The sequence below is a fragment of the Protopterus annectens genome, chromosome 3.part1 (assembly GCF_019279795.1).
Source record: "Protopterus annectens isolate FY-2018-M chromosome 3.part1, PAN1.0, whole genome shotgun sequence".
Lineage (NCBI taxonomy): Eukaryota > Metazoa > Chordata > Ceratodontiformes > Protopteridae > Protopterus > Protopterus annectens.
In genome coordinates, this window is record NC_056732.1 from 1818520922 (window position 1) to 1818543145 (window position 22224).

The window sequence follows — 22224 nt, forward strand, 5'->3', positions numbered from 1 at the left end:
CTTAATACATTAATGTTTGCACAATCTCCAGTGCAACAGTCTTGCCACATTGTTATGCCTTTCAGTATACAGTCCTCCTGCCATCTGTATGTCGCAACCAGCAGTAGGGTGTGCAACTGTTTCCAATTCTGTTTTACAAAGCCTAAATTTGTCTGTTTCTCCCACATGTTCAATGGACTTTGTAAACCAACATGTACATAGCCCACTGTCTTGTGCTGCCAATATTAACCTTTCATCTCATGGTTTGAATTCACCTCTCCTTAACCATTCCTGCATTCATTCCTGCTACATGAGGTTCTTCCAGAAGTTTCCTGTACTTGCAACTATATTTATGCATTTTCCACATTTCTTGCCTTCTCATGTGGTCCTTCGCCCTTATATTCTTTCTTTTGTTTTTTGGCACATTCAGTTGCTGCCTGATTTTTATCTACTTCTGGTTTGATTTCCATTCCTGCTTGATGCTGATATGCTTCTGGTAGACTAAGCAGGGAAGTCATCTTAGATTTATTCTCCTCCTGTTTTTAAACTTTCACTACATTTGGGTCTTGTGAGGTCAGCAGATATGTGTGGAGTCCCACGATTGCAGATCAGCATATGTAATCAATTTCAAGGAGGTCCATCCCTCCTTCAGAGCGGGGAATATGTAATCTTGGCATGCACTGATTTTTATAAATCATTTGGTGAGCATGAAGCATCCTTCTTGTTTTTCTATCTAACCTATCCAAGACATTTTGGGGCCAGTCAGTCACTCCAAAACTCTAAGTTAGGACAGGAAGAGCAAATTGGTTTATAACTTGGATTTTGTTCCTAGATGTCAGTGCTGTTTTCAGGATTAATTTAAGTCTTCTAAAGTACTCCTTACTAAGTTTTATTCACAACTGTTCATGTTTTATTGTTGATCCTTCATCAGTCCAAAAATATTTATATAATCTCTCATGCACAAGTTCTTTTATATGACATTCTTGTCCCAAACTGATGTTTTCTTGGTGCTGCAGTTTTTCTGCTTTAAAGGTTGCTTTTGCACATTTATCAAGACCAAATGACATTCTTTTATCATCTTAAAAAGTTTTGACAACTTGCATTTGTGCTTTCAGTTCCTCATCTGATGAGCTATACATTTTTAAATCATTGACAAAGAGAAGGTGAGAAATGTTTACACTATGTTGTTTTCTAGAAGCCAAATTACAGCCATGGCCTAAGCTGTTAAGTAGATAGCTTAATGGGTTAAGGGCAAGGCAGAATAGCAGTGGTGATAGTCACCCTGGAATATCCCCCTTTGAATTTTTATCCCTGGAATAATAATTTGTCCTTTATCATGTCTTAATTGCAAAGTGGTCCGCCACTATTTCATGGTTACTGTAATGTAGTCAATCAGTGTAGGGGTGTTTCTTATACATTTTTAAGTACTCTTTTAGGGTTTATATTATAACATCGAAGTAGTAAAATATCGAATGTTATAATATAGAACCCAAAACAGCGAACGCTGAAAATAGCAAAGCTGCGGAACATCAAATTCTTTCCTAGGGAAAGAATTCAGTGGGCTGTTTCTGCCGCTTCACTATTTCTCCACTGTGGTGCGAAGGTTACGGACCAGGTTAAGGTGAGTATGGGAATGGGATAGTTAGGGGCCTTAGGGTTAGGGAGCAGGTAAGGTGAGTGTGCGATAGTTATGGACCTTAGGGTTAGGGTTTGGGTTAAGGTAAGTGGATAGATAGTAGTGTATGTACGGTTTAGTGTAGGGTTAGAAGTAGGATTTTAAGTGTATATGTGTGGATTACTTTTTTTGGTGTGCTTGTGTTGTGCGTGTGTTTCTCGGATCAGCAAATTTTTTCCCTTGGAAAGAATTCGCTGTTCTGAGATTTCAATTATATCACATTTCGACATTCCAAGTTCGAGCTTATGGTGTTCGATATTTTGGGATTTCAATTATGTGGTATACACTCCTCTTTTATCCATGAATTTGGAATACTATCATGCTTTTTTGTAGTCTATCCATGCCATACTTAAATTCTTCCCCTTTTTACAGTTCTTCAGTAAGACTTTAACAACAAATGATCCTTTGTCCCATATGACTTTCTTTTATTGCCCTTTTGTTCTATTGCCATAATTGAGTTTTTATCTAAATGACTATAACCTATGTCGGCATCAATTCCTGTCTATAGTCTGTACGTCGTCAGAAGGCAAGTTATTGGCCTATAATTTTTAGGGTAACTTGCAGGTTCACTCTTAAGTAGGAGCATTGTGTTTCCTGTTAGCCAGGTTGATGTCTGTTCAGGGTGCACATAAGTAGTTCTTACTCATGGCTAAATCTTTGTGCAAAGATGCTAATACTTTTCATCAGAAGTTAGGTACTGCATCTGGGCCTGGGGTTTTCCAATTAGAGGCTTTTCTTAACTTTGTTTCATTCTCTCTGGCTGTTACTTCATCCCATTTCATATCTTTAAACTTCTTCTGTCGATTTAACATCTTTGTTATGTTTTACAAGATCTTCATAGATAGATACATTTTGGATTTTGGAGAACTATCTGTTCTTTTTTTGGTGGTCTTTCAATTCCTTTTACTTTGTTTCCCAATTCTCTATAAAACTTTTTTGGGTCATCAGTAAATTGCTTATTTTGTACTTTTCCTTTATATTTATCTGCATATTTTATAAGTTTTTCCGCCTGTGCTGAGATTTTTAGTTTATTTGCGATAGTGCATGATAAATCCTGGTCTGTTCTAATACTGTGCTTTACTTTTATCACATCTATCTTTGTTGATCTGTTCCCTCTTCTCTACTCTTCTGGCAGTGACACTTCTTGTCTTAGTTGCTTTATAGTTTTCTCTATTCGATACTTCCATGATGGTATTCGATTCTTCCCCTTTCTCTCTCTCACTACTCTGTGTTCTTGTGGTAGAACTTTATCCGTTATTAATTTAGCTGCACAGTAATATATCCTGTTTACTTCTGTTATATTGCATGGATCTCTGTGAACAGTCCTAATTGCTGTGTTCATTTGTTTTATCAAACGTCTGACTTTTTGGGTTTGCTGACCTTATGCAGTCTCTTTATTGATCTTAATATGTCTATTTAGCTCTATTAAGTCAAGCAACTCTTCTCTTAGCCCGTTTTCTTCTAAACTGAGTGTATATTTTTGTTTTCCATTTCCTGCAGGCATTCTATAGAAAGTTCTGTTGCATCTTCCTGTGGCACATTCTCTTCAATTTCATCCTGTGCCATCCGTTGCTCTGTCATATGAGAAGTCACTGGGTCTATCACTCGTCAACATTAACTGGGTCAGAGTTTCCAGTTTCCTGTTCCTTCCATTGCTGTCTAGCTTCAAGTGAACATTTATGCTGGTTTCCTATGGAGGGCTCCAAAATATCTTCATATGGCACCTGACCAATTGCTTCCCATTCCAGTGGTTTCCCCTTAGTTTGGAGGTCCATTGCTCTAGCCTGTTGTGGTGCTTTCTGAATTCGATTTTCTACACTGAACCCTTCACTTTGCAGGTATTCCATAACTTCACTTTCTATTTCTTTAACTTCTGCATTACTAATCTCCTTTTTCTCTTTGTCTTCTTATTTTTGTATTGTAAAGTTGCCCATGTCTGGATTCCTTTGCCTGTATTTCTCATCAAGTATCTTTGGTGCTGCTCTTTTTGCATTGGTTAGTTTTGCTTTCTCCTTTGCATAAATATTACACCATATTTAATCTCTTTTTCTTTCCCATGTCCATATTTCTTCTTCAGATGTCTCCTGATCTTCTGCTTTTTCCTTATTTGGGGACTCACTCCATCATGCTGTGATGTAACCTGTGTTAGACCTTCTACAGCAAATCCTTCACTTCGCAGGCACTTTATAACTTCAACTTCTATTTTTAACTTCTACTTTACTAATCTTCTTTTCTACATTCCCTCTTTGTGATATTTTTTTATTGTGAAATTTTCCATGTCTGGATGCCTTTGCCTGTATTTCTCTATATCTTTGGGGCTGCCTTCTTTATGTCGATTAATTTGACTTTCGCCTTTGCATAAATATTGCACCATATCAAATCTCTCTTTGTCTCCCATGTCCATATTTCTTTTTTAAACTTTTCAAAAATATCTAGATTTTGTTTATATTTTCACACTTCCTCAGATGCTTCTTTTTCCAAACAGATCAAAGTTTCGTGTTCTATGTACTGTTTTTCACAAATCTGTTATATTAATGACCACAGATTTTTTATTTGAAGCTTCTGACAGTTTTTCTTGTGGAAGTATTTTTCTTTCCTCTGATTTCTCTCATAATCTTTTTGTATATCGTGTATCTGGAAATTTTGGGCTTTTTGCATAATAGTGACAATACATCATTTCTTTCTTATCCTCAATAGTCCACTCTATCGTCTTTATGGCTCTTCTTTGGCCTATCAGTTTTTGTGGACTACTCCTCCCTTCTACAATAGGGGTGCCATCATACCCCTGGCAAGACTCCACATGAGAAAGATGCAATGCATCTGAAGTCTCTTTGGTTTCAACACCAACATCCTTTGTCTTTTCAAATGCTAATGTTGGGTTTTGTCAGAAGAGAAAACACTTGGTGGAGACAGCAAATGTCCCTAAATTCAGGTCTTCCCTTGTCCCTCCCTGCTCCAATGCAGTCAGTCACCACAGATATCTCGGACTTTGCTTGGGGAGCAGTTTCAGGAGGAATTAAGTGCAAGATGTGTGGAACCCAAAAGACAGATGCAAGCACAGAAATATTAAAGAGATGCTTACCCTGATCCCTCCCCCTCTTGTTTTTTGTTGTGTTTTTTATGCCAGGGCATGAATAACCTTTCTTTGTTGTTCCTAGCACTATCCTTTCAGAGCTCAGTCTCCCTGTCTCTCTCTCTCTCTCTCTCTGTTGGCACCCAAACCTGTCTAATGCTGACTGATCACATGGAAGGTGCCCTGATGCTTTGGAAGCGGGGTGGCTGTTATATCCCTGGCTAAGGCTACTGCCGCAGTGATCATTGAAACATCTACTGTTATGGTAAGTTTACTTCTACAGCTGTACTCTAATGCCCTCATTATTACCCAGAGTAATCACTCGGGGCACACACTTACCACCAGAGTACATGCTTCATCTTAGCTGGGCAGTGAGGTTGTATACAGGCTAAAACCCAAGCTGTATGTATACGTCCTAAAACATATTTTGTATCTGCCTTCTCACCCCTCCGTTTTAAAGAACTCCAGCTCCATTTATACAACCTTTAGCATATATATATATTCAGTCTTTCATTCTGGAATAGGATTTCACTAGATTGGAAATCTGCAGGTGTAATCCTTCTATCCAAATCGAATAATCTTTTCCTCCTCAATCATTTTAACAAGGTTCTGAAATTCTCGCCACTTGCTAAAACATTTGAAAAGTTTCTATACAAACACATTCTGAGTTTCCCTACGGATTTCAAGATCCCTTCTTCACACCGACATGGTTCCAGACCAGGGTATGACACATAAGCTATCACCTGAAGAACAGTAGCTACACTCCGGCATGGTTCCAGACCAGGGTATGACACATAAGCTATCACATGAAGAACAGTAGCTACACTCCGGCATGGTTCCAGACCAGGGTATGACACACAAGCTATCACCTGAAGAACAGTAGCTACACTCTGGCATGGTTCCAGACCAGGGTATGACACATTTAGCTACTGTTCTTCAGGTGATAGCTTCACTCCGGCATGGTTCCAGACCAGGGTGTGACACATTAGCTACAGGGTATGACACATTAGCTACTGTTCTTCAGGTGATAGCTTCACTCCGGCATGGTTCCAGACCAGTGTATAACACATTAGCTACTGTTCTACAGGTGATAGCTTCACTCTGGCATGGTTCCAGACCAGGGTATAACACATTAGCTACTGTTCTACAGGTGATAGCTTCACTCCGTCATAGTTCCAGACCAGGGTATGACACATTAGCTACTGTTCTTCAGGTGATAGCTTCACTCTGTCATGGTTCCAGACCAGGGTATAACACATTAGCTACTGTTCTACAGGTGATAGCTTCACTCCGGCATGGTTCCAGACCAGGGTATGACACATTAGCTACTGTTCTTCAGGTGATAGCTTCACTCCGGCATGGTTCCAGACCAGGGTATAACACATTAGCTACTGTTCTACAGGTGATAGCTTCACTCCGGCATGGTTCCAGACCAGGGTATAACACATTAGCTACTGTTCTACAGGTGATAGCTTCACTCCGGCATAGTTCCAGACCAAGGTATGACACATTAGCTACTGTTCTTCAGGTGATAGCTTCACTCCGGCATGGTTTCAGACCAGGGTATGACACATTAGCTACTGTTCTTCAGGTTATAGCTTCACTCCGGCATGGTTCCAGATAAGGGTATGACACATTAGTTACTGTTTTTCAGGTGATAGCTTCACTCTGGCATGGTTCCAGACCAGGATATGACACATTATCTACTGTTCTTCAGGTGATAGCTATTATATACAAAACTATGTCTGGTGGTTACTAAACAGGGAGACTGTTTATTTGTATAAATAGTTCCAGTAATATACTTGATCAGTCTTTATTTCTCGACTAACTGCATACCACTGGATTGTTTAAAATCTCTTTTGTGGATTTTTAACAAGGTTACACACCAAAAACCCTAGCCCAGTTTTTTTGTCCTCCCATGATTGTTACCCATTTGGCCAGATTGCCACAGCCCTTACCCATTTCTTCCTTATGTGGAAGAGTTGCTTACAGCATGGACTTAATGCAGGCACCTCACAGGGATGTTTTGTTGACCATTCTAACCCTACATATTACTTACAGCATATCCTTCGTCCAGGCACCTCACAGGAATGTTTGCGCTGTGACCGTACTGACCCTATGTGTTACATACCGCATGGCCTTCATCAAGCACCTGCAAACAGGAAAATAACAAGTGAGTACTGACTGGATGTCCAGGTGAAAACCAAACTTCAGAAGTTTGGTTTTCATCAAGCACCTCACAGGAACGTTTCAGCTGCATGTTACTTAATCCATGGCTTTCATCTGGGCACTTCATGCAGATGTCAGTGCTGTGACCATACTAATCCCTACATGTTGTGCGAACACTTGAAGTGTAGAAATACATTGGGTTCCGCATGGTGCCATCACTCACTTTTGTAAGTGAATACAGTCCATTTAGTGACCCTGCCCCTTCCCTGTTGATTGATCAGATCACTTACACTAGCTTTCCTGTCTTATAGGGATCAGTTAGTGGGATCAGTTAGTGGGAGATGCAATGTGCCCCTGAACATCTGTCTCCCTGGTAGAGGTGAGCAGGCATCAAGTTTTCACTCTATTCTCTCCTTGGCCTGCACACCCAATACCTGCACCATTACTTGGTCAAGTCATGTACTCATAGTTAAGGCCCCATTCAACCACTCCTTAGTAAGGTCCAGTTTTCTAGTACACACACACACACACACACACACACACACACACACACACACACACACACACACACACACACACACACACACACACACACTCACTCACACACTCTGTGTGTGTGTGTGTGTGTGTGTGTGTGTGTGTGTGTGTGTGTGTCTCTCTCTCTCTCTCTCTCTCTAGTCACATTTTTCTCATAAGTCCATTTTAGGACATGCACACTTCTCAATCTTCACCAGCAACGTCCTTTCAGACTTCCACAGTCATTGCCAGTCTCTGTGCTGATAATTTACATGGAGACATGGTCAACCATGAACGTCTCATTCTTTCACTAAACTCTATTTCCCTCAACAAGCCTGCTATCCAGTGGTTCCAGTCCTACCTGACTGGTAGACAGCAGGCGGTACTATGGCAGGGCAAACTCTCCAGCCAGTTACCTCTCACACTTGGTGTCCCTCAAGGGTCCATACTAGGTCCACTACTCTTCTCTATTTTTATCAACAACCTCCACACTGCTATCCCTAAAGCCACCTGCATCCAATATGCAGATGATTCCACTCTCATCTGCTCAGCCACCTCCCCATCTAACTTGCAAATCGTAACCCAAAATACATTTAACACTATTGAGAACTGGCTCACCAATCAATGCCTACTTCTGAACCCCAATAAAACTAAACTTCTACTCTTCTCTGCCACTAGTAGATCCACCACACTTTCATTCTCTGTCACATCTAACAATGGTACCATTATTTCCCCAGATAATCACACCAAACTACTAGGGGTTATCATAGACAATAATCTCAAATTTGACCTACAGGTCAACAAAACCATACAGACCATCAATAAGAAGCTTGGATCACTGTATAGAAATAAGACATTTTTAACCCCACTGGCTAGGACTGCAATCGCCCGATCACACCTACTCTCTTATATGCCTCGCCTGTACTCTCAAACCTCAACAGATCCAAACTAGGTAAGCTGTCCCATAGCTACAATCATATTGCCAGATTCGCCACTGGCTCCACCTATAGAACCCACCACTGCCAGAACCTTAAACAACTAGAGTGGCTAGAACTGCTCAGCTTAATTCAATTCAGTCAACTCTTAATAGCGCACAAAATTTTGTACCACCCTGAGGATACCCCCTCACTTAAAAATATTATTAAGCCATATAGCAATCTAAGATCCCTACGGTCAGCCGATAAACTACTGGTCCAAACCCGCAAAGCTAATAACTCTGCTGGTGAGTCCCTGTTTGCCAACTTCATTGGCAAAACCTGGAATTCGTTGCCAAACTGTATAACCCTACAATCCTCCAAAAGTCTCTTCAAAAAAAAAACTCTAAACAGTATCTCAAAGTGAATTGGCTATGCCCATGTACCAACCTTGATTAAGCATATTTTGCAATTATCATAACTTGTAACTACATCACCAAGCTCTGCTTCCAATCTGATGTATCTTACTTTTAATTGTCTGTCCATGACAATTGTGAGTCCCTACTAGGGAACACTACTAACCCATTGTATATAATCACTTTGTTTTTATAATTGTTTGCTAACTTCTGTGTAATCTATGTAAGTTTTTTCTTTGTGGAGCTTTTCTCCCCGGGCCTCCACTGAAAATGGACATGTATCCAGTCAGACTATCCCAGTAAACAAATGTAAAATAAATAAATAAATACATAAGCAACTGGTACACTCTGGGGCATGTGTACCAGCTGTGAAATACTGTGCCCCAGTAAAAAAAAAAAAAATCCAGTGATTTTACGATATGTTTATTTCCCCTGATCATAGTAATAGGACAAGGGTTGTCAACCCCGTCCTGCTACTAGCAATCTAAATAACTGAGATTGGTTGCCCTTAGCAACCTATACTTTTGCACAATACTACAAAATAATACCAATGTGCAAGGACAGAGCTACAACTCCTGACATTTGCCGTATTACTGCTGTGGGGCAACATTGTCCTTAGTATAATAAAGAAGGGATTATTGATGCACAGCCACCATGGGGGAGGGGGCTGCATAAAAAGGCTATTGTTGTCCTTGCTGCATAATTGACAACACTTAGGGCTGCAAAGTGCTACAACTTACCAAGCTACAATTTGGCTTGTGCTTTAAAAAGTTCTAGAATTGTAGTCCTTAGAAGTGACAAAGAAAGTCTGCATTCACATATTTCATATAAAAGAATGAAGTGTATCCCTTTGCATGGCGCTCAACATCAGAGTGCAGAATAAGGTGTGCAGATCTTGGCTTTAGTAACACAACGGTAACGTGTTTTGCCAGTGTACCTCTGTCTATGTGAGCTGCATTCAGAACTTTATTTGCTTTACCGTACATCTGTACATTTGATTTGTTACTGTTTTAACTTTCTGGTGCGTTGAGCAAGGGAGGAAAGCATCTGACCAATGTGTTTTTGTGATGACTTCTGGGACAGTAAAGGCTTTTACATTTATCATTTATTGCATGCATACATCTCCTTCTGACCACTATATACCCCACGTGATATGAAATAGATGTACTGTACAAATGGAGAGGTAGCCTTAAACTTGTCTTCACTGCAAGTGCATAATTTTCTGGCACCCTCAAGATTAATATGTGATACACTTATTTTGATGTATTGTTTTTGCTGGCAGAATACTTTTTCCCAAAACAGGTGGCATAATAACCATTGGGTGACAAAAATGTTAAGAAATTCTACACCTGAACAGGTTTTCTGTCTGATGACCTAGCTCATGTTTTTTTTTTTTTTTTTTTTTTTTTTTTTACTGGTGTGACAAAGTTTTGTTTAGGGGTAATCATGTACTGTATAACAGTCAAATCTAAACAGCATGAATAATGTGTTACAGAAACAGGTAGACAGAAAAGGGCTCCCTGGCACATCTAGCTTTTCAGATATTTTTAATTTGTATTTACAGACTTTTAAGGATACCTAGTGACTGTGTGACTGACTAAATCTATCACGCATCTGTGTTATGGGGTTGATTCCTACATTCCTTTTTGTGTAACAACTGCCATGGTCGGTGTATAACAACCGCCATGGTCGGTTTTCATGATGCCATCGCCACTTCTTCATTACCTTCAGTCTGCAGTTCTGCTTTTCCTTTAAAAAAGTTCATGCCATCATGTCGGTATTGCAGTCTCTGAAAAGCTTGTACGTTTCTGTACTGCCTCCTCCTTTGTACATGCCATCATGTCGGTATTGCCCTCTCTGAAAAGCTTGTACGTTTCTGTACTGCCTCCTCCTTTGTACATGCCATCATGTCGGTAGTGCCCTCTCTGAAAAGCTTGTGTGTTTTTGTACTGCCTCCTCCTTTGTACATGCCATCATGTCGGTATTGCCCTCTCTGAAAAGCTTGTATGTTTCTGTACTGCCTCCTCCTTTACTACCTCCTCCTTTGTACATGCCATCATGTCGGTACTGCCCTCTCTGAAAAGCTTGTATGTTTCTGTACTGCCTCCTCCTTTACTGCCTCCTCCTTTGTACATGCCATCATGTCGGTATTTCCCTCTCTGAAAAGCTTGTACGTTTCTGTACTGCCTCCTCCTTTGTACATGCCATCATGTCGGTATTTCCCTCTCTGAAAAGCTTGTACATTTCTGTACTGCCTCCTCCTTTGTACATGCCATCATGTCGGTATTGCCCTCTCTGAAAAGCTTGTACATTTCTGTACTGCCTCTTCCTTTGTTTTCCTTTGTGAGACACTTTGTGGTAGTTAGCATGCTTTCAATATATTAGGTCAATTAAACTTTACAGCATGAAGATGATGTCACCGTACAAATATACTTTGGCAAATAAGAAAAACACAAGAAATGGTAAAAGGTGTTTTCCCAAAAGTTACCCTAAGCATGTGAAGTTGAATATTTGCTGTTCTAAATTGCACTTTTTACGACCATGTTTATATTGTTTGCCTTGAATAGGCTGGTTTAAAATGAAACAATGCATATTTTTTCCACAGGGTTTGAATCTTTTCACCTTCACTTGCCTACTGTGGGACCTTAAATAAGTTACTTAACAAGACTGTGGTTTGGAGCAATTTGGAATTTAGGATAGGCTACTAAATGGTCTCCTCTACTGCATGCTTAGTAACTACATATGAAACTATGAATGCGTTTTACCTTTATGTGTGATCTCTAGCTGTTAGGACATTGTGTTTTGATATTTATTAAGTGTTCATGACATTAATACCTCTACATAAGGTTCATAGGTTGATACTAGGCTATCAGCCCTAGAGCCTATACAAGCCTAGCCATAACAGTTCCCTGGCTATTTCTTCTCACACTATTTACTTCCCTGGACCCCTGTCTAGCAGGGCGACTGACATGATCCCCAGGGTGAATTTCCTTTCTCCCATCCAATTGTCAAGGTTCCTTTTGAAGAGGGCCAAAGAGGCACTCTGCTTGACATGTATGGGCAATCTATTCCAGAGTCTGGGGAGTCTCTGAGTCAGGAACCTATCCCTCCAGCATGTTTTGTTTATTGTGATAACAAGGTTTAGATCCCTGGAGTGTGTGGCTCTGAGGGATTGGGATTTCTTTTAAGTGTAGCATGTCCAACAGCTCTGGGTTTGACATGGCCTTGTATGTTAAGCAGAGATCGCCTCTGAGTAGACGATATGCGACAGAGTATAGCTGGAGTTTTTTAAAGCAGTCATCGTAGGGCTTCTGCTTTAGGCCTGTGATTCTTTTAGTGAGGTATTTCTGTGGCCTTTCCAGTTGTTGCAGAAGTCTTGAGAGGTACATACCAAATGGGGCGTTGTATTCTATAATGGTTCTAATGAGGGATGAGTACAGTGGGACAATGACCTCCTTTTTTCTGGATGAAAAGCCCTTAGTGATGAGGTGTGCCACATAGAAGGATTTCCTGACTGTTGTGGCGATGTGGTTATTGAAGGTGAGACCACTGTCCACCTGCGTCCCTTAGTCTCTTATCACACTTTTGGTGTTTAGTGTACTGCCACCTATATGGTAATTCACGGGTACATAATAAACAGCTTCAAAGAACTGGATTCACGAAACGGAACCAACACGAATATAATAAGATGAAGCAAGTACTAGTTTAATTAAATGAAACGCTTTTCGTCGCCTTCATAAGGCAACTTCCTCAGATAATACACATCTACAAAACACTCTTTAAATAGTAAGATACTGGTCACATGACTATGTCTAGCCAGTACATTGGTGCTACAGGCGACAGGATATTTTATTACAAAAATAAACTTTTTGAGCACATAAAACAAGTGTAGTCTCTATTGTTATACTTTAGATTAAAGAATAATTCCACCTCTATTCAAAAAATGTTAAGTTAAAACAAATATTAAGAAGTGAACTAAAATATGATTAATGCTTATGTATACAAAAATATATATAAATTAAAAACTGTTCTGTTATAACAGTGTATCTAAAATGTACATCGATAGTAAAACATATAAATAGTTTACAGATTTATCTTCTGTCTAAGCTTTTTAGTTTCAACAAACAAGTTATGTTACAGTGGTCGTTTAAACCAGGTGAAACAAAAGCATTTGTTCTGATTTGCCATGATAACTCTCTGTTGTCTAATAGCAAGCTATAAGGACCACCTCGAATACTAGATTGAATAAAATCAATTACTTTAAAAGTGCATGTCATTTTTACCTGTATTGATGGCATAAATATGTTTGTAAATCGGCAATCAAAGAACAGTAAACAAACCAAAACCCCACTATATTCATACAATAGGGAATGTCAAGAAAATTCAATTTGCAAGTTTTGTTTGGAAACTCTGAACATTTTGTCTCTTCCTTTCGTGTATCCAGTACATACAACCCCCCACTTCACCCACTGTTAAACATGTTCGAAAATATTACTGAATTAGACTTAAGGTTTTTCTATAACTCTAACGAGTTATTTAGAAACAAGTTTTGTACCTCTAATACTACACATGATGAGGATGTAGCTTTTAACTTGCTTAAATCTTTACATGTGAGATCAATCAAACCAGATAAGGGGGAGGTTTAGCTGTATTTGATACTAGTGACTATAGTACTAGAGTACACAAATTGCTTGACTGTGAAGCATATGATAAAGCTTCAATTAACGAAGTCAATATTGCTTATCAGCGTATAAAAGGCTACATAAATGATTTGTTCATAGAAGCAAAAATCGACATGAACTTATATAATTATATGACCACATTATGGCCGCGAATCCCGATTTTATTCGCAGTCCCAAAAATTCACAAAAGTTTAACAAACCCACCTTTTAGACCATTAATTGATGGACGAGGGTCAATCACATATCCCTGTGCTAAGGTTGTAGATAGCATTTTGAAAAAATATTTGTCGAGTGAAACCCAAGTCTGTAAAGACTCTTGGGCATTCCTACACAACATTAATGAGTTACAGTTTGATGTTTATAACAACTTCTTGACTATAGATGTGAAAGAGTTATACACATCAATTCCTCACTTGGAAGGTATGGAATGGGTTAGTTTATTTTTACATGATAAAAGAGCTGCTAGCCAAGAAATATATTTAGTGGAAATATTATTGGACATTATTTTAACTAACAACTATTTTGCTTTCCAAAATGACTTATATTTACAAAAACAAGGGGTGGCCATGGGCTCCCCCTGTGGTGCCAGCTTTGCTAATACTGTGATGGTTTATTGGGAGAAAAATTACATCTTCAACAATACCACTTACATGCCAAGTATTAAGTTTTACACCCGATTCTTGGACAATATTTTTATTTTGTTTAAAGGCAATTTAGACCAAGCTTATTCTTTACTTGAATATTTCAACAGTTCTACTAGATTTCTTAAATTTACTTTCAACTTCCAGACTTTTTGTATAGAATACCTTGACATCTGGTTAATTAAAGATGTTACTAACAGTAAATACATCTCAAAAATATACAGAAAGGACACATACTGTAACGCATTTTTACACTATACAAGTTCACATCCTCTAGCACAAAAAAGGTCTATTGTTAAAGGCCAACTTATCAGAGCAGCTAGAATGGTGTCTAACAACCATGACTTTTTAGATGAATGCAACTTCCTTGCAGGGATGTTTGAGCAGAGGGGTTATCCTAGTTTGTTGATAGAAAAAATAATACATGAAGTACATCAGAAAAGACTTAAAGGACTCATTAAACCTATTATCAACAAACATGAAAGCCTCGACAATTATGAACATAGATCTTATAGTCCCAACAGTGATACATTTAATCTTGATAGAAATTTTAACACACCTCAGTTCAATAGATTTGAATGTAGTTTTATAACTCAATTTAGTGTTGACAGTACAACAGTCAGAACTATAATATATAAGAACTGGGGACTTCTTAGATTAGATTAAACATTAATGGAAATCTTTGAAGATTTTCCAAAAATAGTTTTTAGAAAAGGTAGAAGTTTAAAGACTTTATTTGAATCCCCTGGTGATAGGAGACCCTTCAACCTTACAGGCATGTCTACCTGTGGAGCTTGTAACATGTGTAAGCATATTTCCACAGGCAGAGTTGTCAGTATTAATGACACAAAATACCAACTTAAACATAATGCAAACTGTAATTCTAAAATGGTGGTGTATGTCGCTGTGTTCCTCATGTAAGGGCTTTACATTGGAAAACAGAGCGAAAAATGAAAGAGCGAATTTACAAACATATTTATGCCATCAATACAGGTAAAAATGACAACGCCCTTGCTAGGCATAATATGAGATATCCAGGACATAAATTCACTTTTAAAGTAATTGATTTTATTCAATCTAGTATTCGAGGTGGTCCTTATAGCTTGCTATTAGACAATAGAGAGTTATCATGGCAAATCAGAACAAATGCTTTTGTTTCACCTGGTTTAAACGACCACTGTAACATAACTTGTTTGTTGAAACTAAAAAGTTTAGACAGAAGATAAATCTGGAACAAGGAGAAGCAACAAAGTCGCTGAATGGAGCTCCAGTCAAAATCAAACCAAAATACAAACAAGAAACTGGAGATCAAACCACGATGCTCACAAGCCAAGTATCATAAAAATCCAATCTGTAAACTATTTATATGTTATTTATATGTTTTACTATCGATGTACATTTTAGATACACTGTTATAACAGAAGAAGTTTTTAATTTATATATATTTTTGTATACATAAGCATTAATCATATTTTAGTTCACTTCTTAATCTTTGTTTTAACTTAACATTTTTTGAATAGAGGTGGAATTATTCTTTAATCTAAAGTATAACAATAGAGACTATACTTGTTTTATGTGCTCTAAAAGTTTATTTTTGTAATAAAATATCCGGTCGCCTGTAGCACCAATGTACTGGCTAGACATAGTCATGTGACCAGTATCTTACTATTTAAAGAGTGTTTTGTAGATGTGTATTATCTGAGGAAGTTGCCTTATGAAGGCGACGAAAAGCGTTTCATTTAATTAAACTAGTACTTGCTTCATCTTATTATATTCGTGTTGGTTCCGTTTCGTGAATCCAGTTCTTTGAAGCTGTTTATTATTTTCCAGTTCAATTTGTTTGGCTTCTAATTCACGGGTACATGTTTTTTCCCAAAGGGGATAACTATACATTTCTTGGCATTGAGCTTGAGCCTATGGCTCTGGCACCAAGCATCTGTTTCTTTAAGGCCCTTTTGTAGAGTACCACATCATTTGGGGATTCAATAATGGCTCCCAGTTTGCAGTCATCTGCAAACTTTGTTAGCCAGAATCCCTTAGTGTTAGCCTGTACTTCAGAGAAGTAGATGCCAAACAAGAGTGGTCCCAGGACTGAACCCTGAGGTACTTCACTTGTCACTTGTCTGGAGCTGGATTTGGAGTTGGCTACTTTTACATTGTGGGTTCTATCAGTAAGCCAGTTAGCAACCCATTGGGTGACGTAGGGATTAATGTCCAGCTTAGTAAGTTTATCTATGATTCCAGAGTGGGGGATGGTGTCAAAGGCCTTGGCAAGGTCTAGATAGGCTGTGTGGATCACCTTACCCTTGTCCATGGCTCTGGAGACTGATTCGAAAAAGTCAACCAGGTTCAGGAGACAAGATCGCCCTTCCCGAACCCAAACTGGGTGGGGTCCAGTGTTTGAAGGTTGCCAATGTCTTTGTTTATAAGTTCCATGATAATACGCTCCATGGCCTTGCAGATAAGGCTCATCAGACTGATGGGACGGTAGTTTCTGGGATCCAAGGTGGATCCCCCCTTGTGGAGTGGGATAACTAGCTCTGCGCCACTCAGTGGGCACGAAACCTGAGGTGAGGTTGCTCTGTATGCATCTTCACAAACCCTGATTTGATTATTGCTCCTTGTATGTGTTCTCACATGCTGTATTCTGCATATTTGGAGTTTTCAGGAATTCAGATGTTAAACCTACATAATAATAGTAAGCAAAAGTTCATGTTGCATAATTTATCCCTCATGTAAAGTACACAGATGTCTCCCTGAGTAATGCTAACAGTATGAATCTTATCCTGGAAGTATTTCCAGTCATCAACTCTGCATTTTTTTTTCAGTTTTATATCGATATTTCTGCATATTCTGACTTGGGTTGTGGCAGAAAAGGATCATAGTCCACCTATGTTGTTAACAAAAGTAACTAAAATAAAGTAACATTTTTGTTTGGAATACATTTTCCCTAAATAACACCACTGTTTCAGGTATTAATTCTGTCATTGTGAAAGTATTTGTACCTCACCTTGGGAGACAAATGTTCATGTTATAGAATCTAGTGCTACATAAAAAATATTTTATGAATGCTTGTATGCTTAACGTGAATGGTTGTATGCTTAACGTGAACGGTTATATGCTTAACGTGAACGGTTGTATGCTTAACGTGAATGGTTGTATGCTTAACGTGAATGGTTGTATGCTTTACAGCTAATTGAAATTGACTAATTTCAAGGCTTTGGTAAGAACAATTACCCAAAAAGGACTAAAATATTGTTACGTTTAGCCTTGAATTAGGTTCATAGGTTCATACTAGGCTATCTGCCCAAGGGCATTTATAAGCCTAGCCCATAGTTATTTGGCTTTCGCCACCCCTTTAGTTTGAATAAAACTATGCCTATTATTTTGCTGTGCCTCTGTCAAGCAGTGACACTGAAGTAATCCCTGGGGTATATCTGCGATCTCCCATCCATTGGTCAAGATTCCACTTGAACAAGGCCAGCGAGGTGCTCTGCCTCACATGTACTGGGATTTTGTTCCACAGCATAGGGAGTCTCTGGGTGATGAATCTGTCCCTCCAGCACGTTCTATTAATAACCGTGTCAAGGTTTAAGTCTCCGCCTTGTGGTTCTGAGGGATCTAGATTTTTTGAGGTGAAGCATATTCATCAAATCAGGGTTTGACATAGCCTTATATGTCAGGCACAGGTCACCTCTGAGCAAGCGGTATGAGACTGAATAGAGCTGGAGTTCTTTCAGTCGGGCAGCATAAGACATATTTTTGAGACCCTTTATCCTTTTGGTGAAGAACTTTTGGGGCCTTTCCAGCTGCTGCAGGTGTCGGGTCAGATACATTCCGAGTGGGGCATTGTACTCAATCATAGGTCTAATGAGTGATGAGTACAGGGGGACGATGACTTCCCTTGATCTAGATGTGAATCCCTTCATGATCAGGTGGGCAATGTAGAAGGTTTTCCTAACTAATTTAGCAACATGAGTGTCAAACGAAAGGCTACTGTCAACCTGGGTCCCCAGATCCCTAATGACTTCTTCTGTGCTCAGTGGATTGCCACCTATATGGTAGCTAGGGGTAACCTTGTTTTTCCCGAAGGGTATGACTATGCATTTCTTGGCATTTAACTTAAGGCCATGGCTCTGGCACCAGTTATCCGTTTCTGTGAGGCCCTTCTGAAGGATATTGTGTCAGATGTGTTTTCGACTATGGCGCCCAGTTTGCAGTCATCTGCAAACTTTGTCAGCCATAACCCTCGCTTGTACTTCAGAAAAGTAGATGCCGAACAAGAGTGGACCCAGGACTGAGCCCTGTGGGACACCACTTGTGACAGGCTTTGAGTCTGACATGGCTCCAGCAACTCTGACCCTGTGGGTTCTGTCACTTAGCCAGTTTGCAACCCATCTTGTGATGTATGGGTTTACATTCAAGCTGATGAGTTTTTCGATGATACCTGAGTGGGGTATTGTGTCTAAGGCCTTTGCCAGGTCAAGGTAGGCTGTATAGACTGCCTTTCCCTCATCAATGGCCTTGGTGACTGTCTCGAAAAAGTCAACCAAGTTTAAAAGGCATGATCTGCCTTTGACAAAGCCAAACTGGGTTGGATCCAAAGTCTGCAAGTTCCTATGTCTTTATTTATGAGTTCCATTATGATCCTCTCCATGGCTTTGCAGATAAGGCTTGTCAAGCTAATGGGACGGTAATTTCCAGGGTCGGTGGAGGCACCGCCCTTGTGAAGTGGGACCACAGTCGCCGCCACTCCTTGGGTGCGTATCCTGAGGTGAGGCTAAGATTAAACAGCTGTCCTAACTGCGGGTTTAATTCCTCATTGAGTTCGTGGAGCACACAGCCGGGGACACCATCCGGTCCCATGGATGCTGTGTTTTTGCTTTGGAGAGAGCAGTTCTCACCTGTTGGACATGTTTGGGGCTACAATCCTGTGGTATAGATATCTCTCCTTTTGGGGAGGGGAAGAAGTTTGCACTGAACCTGTCAGCCAGTATGTTGGCAATGTGTGTAGGTTCAGTAATCTTCACATCATTTTGAACTAATTCTGAGCATATCTGGGAGTTTCCTCCTAGGTTTCTAACATAGCTAAAGAAGGCCTTATGATTGTCTTTTGAGTCCTTGGCGATTTTTCTCTCAAAATTTGCCTTGGATGATTTTATGAGAGCTCTTAGTTTTACTTATAATGATCAAAGGTGTCTTACCTTTCCAGGATTTTGCTCTATCTTGTAGTAGCTTCCTCCTTTTGTTGTAGAGCTTGTTTATGGCTGGGGTCCACCAGACTGGACGCTTGCCTTTGGTACAAAGAGTCTTAGTTTTGTTTGGGATTGCCTGATCCATGCAGTCCTGTAGGTGCTGGTAGAAGGCATTTGTAAGTGATTCAGCGGTTTGAGTAATGTTTACCACTGGCTCAGGGGCCTTAAAGGAGTCCACACTAGTTTTTAGAAGTGTGAAGTCGGCTTTTGAGAAGTTTTTCACTGTGGTCTATTTTATTTCAGGTGGGCGGGATGAGGACCTCCAGCGAGATTAGTTTATGATCTGATCTCACCAGTGAGGGGTATACTTCCGGTGTTGAACATTGTGATCCCATGTTCATGATGATGAGATCAAGTATGTTTTCTCCTCTTGTGGGGATGGTGACTAGTTGTTCCATGGCATTTGAGTTTATGAACTCCAGGAACCTTTGGGCTAGAGTGTTTGGGCTTGAGTAGTGTTCCCAGTCTATATTAGGGTAGTTGAAGTCACCTAGTATGATGGTGTTTGAGATACATTTATCCCTCCAATGTTTTCAGGAAGGCCATGTGAGGTTCCTGAGTTTGAGAGGGTGGCCTGTAACATGCTACAAATTGCAGAGCAGTCTTGCCTATGGTTAATTGCACCTGGATGGTCTCCGATGCATCGTGCGTTGCCACCAACCTTGAGGTGTGGGTGTCCTTTATGAATATGGACACCCTCCTTTCTTGGTGTTGTCCGGATTTTGGGGCGAACGCATGATATGAGGTGAAACCTGATAGTGCTGGGGTGCTCTCAGGAGCCTTGAACGAGGTTTCTGTGACAGCACAGACATCGATGTTCTCCATACTGAGAAGGGCCTCGAGTGCGTGCATCTTGAGATTGAGACTTCTGGCATTGAGCAGCATTACCCTTAGTTTTTTACTTTTTGTGTTCTAGGGTGGTAGGTTTAGAATTTGAGCCTTGCCTAAAAAGGCACTATGGGGTGGCAAGAGCCTTTGCCAATATCCGGAAGCCTAGGGGTGACAGGTGCAAGCCGCCCCTGAAGCAGCGTGGCTTGTCCAGCATGTCATCCCAGGCAGACAGACATTGGATCCTTTGAATGACACCAGAATTTAAGCCAATTATTAAAGCTGATCATCTTATCACTGTATTGTGGCATCATTCTAGGTGAAGGCAGGATACTGCTCAAGGTCAGGGTCATACCTGCCTGGGCTACATAATCAGAGAGCTCCTCAATGTCCCTTTTCATGTAGTCCAAGGAGGTACGTCTCAGGTCGTTGACACCAGCGTGGACAATGACTGAGTCGTACTTGTACCTGCTGTTGAGAGACCTGAGTGCTTGCGTTATGTGGCAGATTCTAGCGCCTGACAGGCAGCTTACTGTGACCTTCTCCTTACTCAGTCTGGTGAGCGGAGTGTGTCTGACTATGGAGTCACCTATGACAAGTATGTTTGGTGTTGTATTTGGCCTTAAGGGCAGTGACTGCTTTGCACACTGATTTTGTTGTTTATGTGTTGTTTGTGTGGTGTATTGAGTTTGCAGTTGCTTGGGTGTCTGCTTTGGAGGCCTCTGCTGTTTAGGTAAATTTTTACTCAGAGCCTCGAGTATGTCTTAGTGTGTTTATGTGTTTGATTCAGTGGTGTGGTTGAGTTATGTGAGACTGGTATTGTGGTGTGTGTAGTTGCCTTCTCCTCCTGCCTGGTCTTGCCAGTCCTGAGTTGAGAGAGCTCAGCCTCCAGTCTGGCTAAATAGCTGCATCTCTCACAAGTGTTAGTGTTACGTGGGAGGAGGAGAGGGTTGTCCGTGTACATGAGGCAATTGTAACATTGTCTCAGAATTCCCAGATTCACCAACTGGGCAGGAGAGGACGCCAGCATCTGACCCTTCGACATGCTAGAAAGAATTATGAGTTGGTATGAGACAGAAAAGTAGTGGGCTTAGCAGGAAGTGGGCACTCCTGGGGGTTTTACTAGTGAGAGATTTGTATAATCTTGACCTGCAAAGAGAATGCTTATAAGACAAGGGATATGCTTATAAGACAAGTGCTGAGCTTTTTGAGAAGAAAAAGCTATTTGGAACAAGTGCTGCACTTTTTAGTGTAGGTGTAAACTGTTTAGGTTCCTAACAGAGCAGTTCTAAAGGAAAAATTGAAGAACAGACTTTCTGGAGCCAGAAAGAGTTTAACCTTGTTTAACCGGGCGCTGACCGATGCTGCTCTAGTGGCAACTCCGCTGCATCAGCGCTAAAACGCTAAAGCGTGCTTGATAGCAGGGCTGTAAAGAAGCAGGAATTGACCCAAAAGGGACAATAAAACTACAGTTTCAAGTCAGTAACCACCTCTACGGGGGGGCAGGGAAGCTGCTCAGTGTTAGTCACTGCCACTGATCAACAGAGAGACCCTCCTTCAGCCCAAGCAAAAATGGCTCACAGAAACTTTCAAACAGTTCAGGAACAGCAAGCCTGTAACTGAGCTTTGGAAAAAGCAAGTTTTTTTTTTTTGTTTTTGTTTTTTACAGAGATAGCAGAGGTTCACGAGTAATATCAAGTTATAACAGTGCAGTAAATGACCCCACACAAGAGTGCTAGGTCAAGGACAGAAAATATGCAAGTTTTAAGAAAAAAACGATTTAAAATTAAGTGCAAACAGGAAATTCAGCAAACAGCTTTTGGTTGTGCTCTAAATACAGCTACTAATACAGAAATCAAGTTTAACAAGCCAGAAAATGCTCAAGCTAGGCAGCTATGCAGAAAAACTTAGCAAATAAACAGAGAAAAAATACTTAAAATCTCAAAAGTGGCTCCCTTCTTCTCTCAGCGTTCATTTCCTTCTTTAATTTTCTGTATGTTGTCTTACTGTTTGCTTTTTATTTAAAGATTTTTTTGTCTTTATGTTTTGTTTTCATTTTATTTTTACTGTAGTGGA

The 22224-nt window shown here is 40.1% G+C and overlaps 1 protein-coding gene across 1 annotated transcript in view; it reads left to right on the forward strand.

Annotated features, from left to right (window-relative positions):
* The window catches only part of LOC122798699 (zinc finger protein 883-like), a 115037-nt gene that overhangs the window by 43263 nt on the left and 49550 nt on the right, over nucleotides 1–22224 (forward strand). The gene's annotated exons all lie outside the window — the stretch shown is intronic.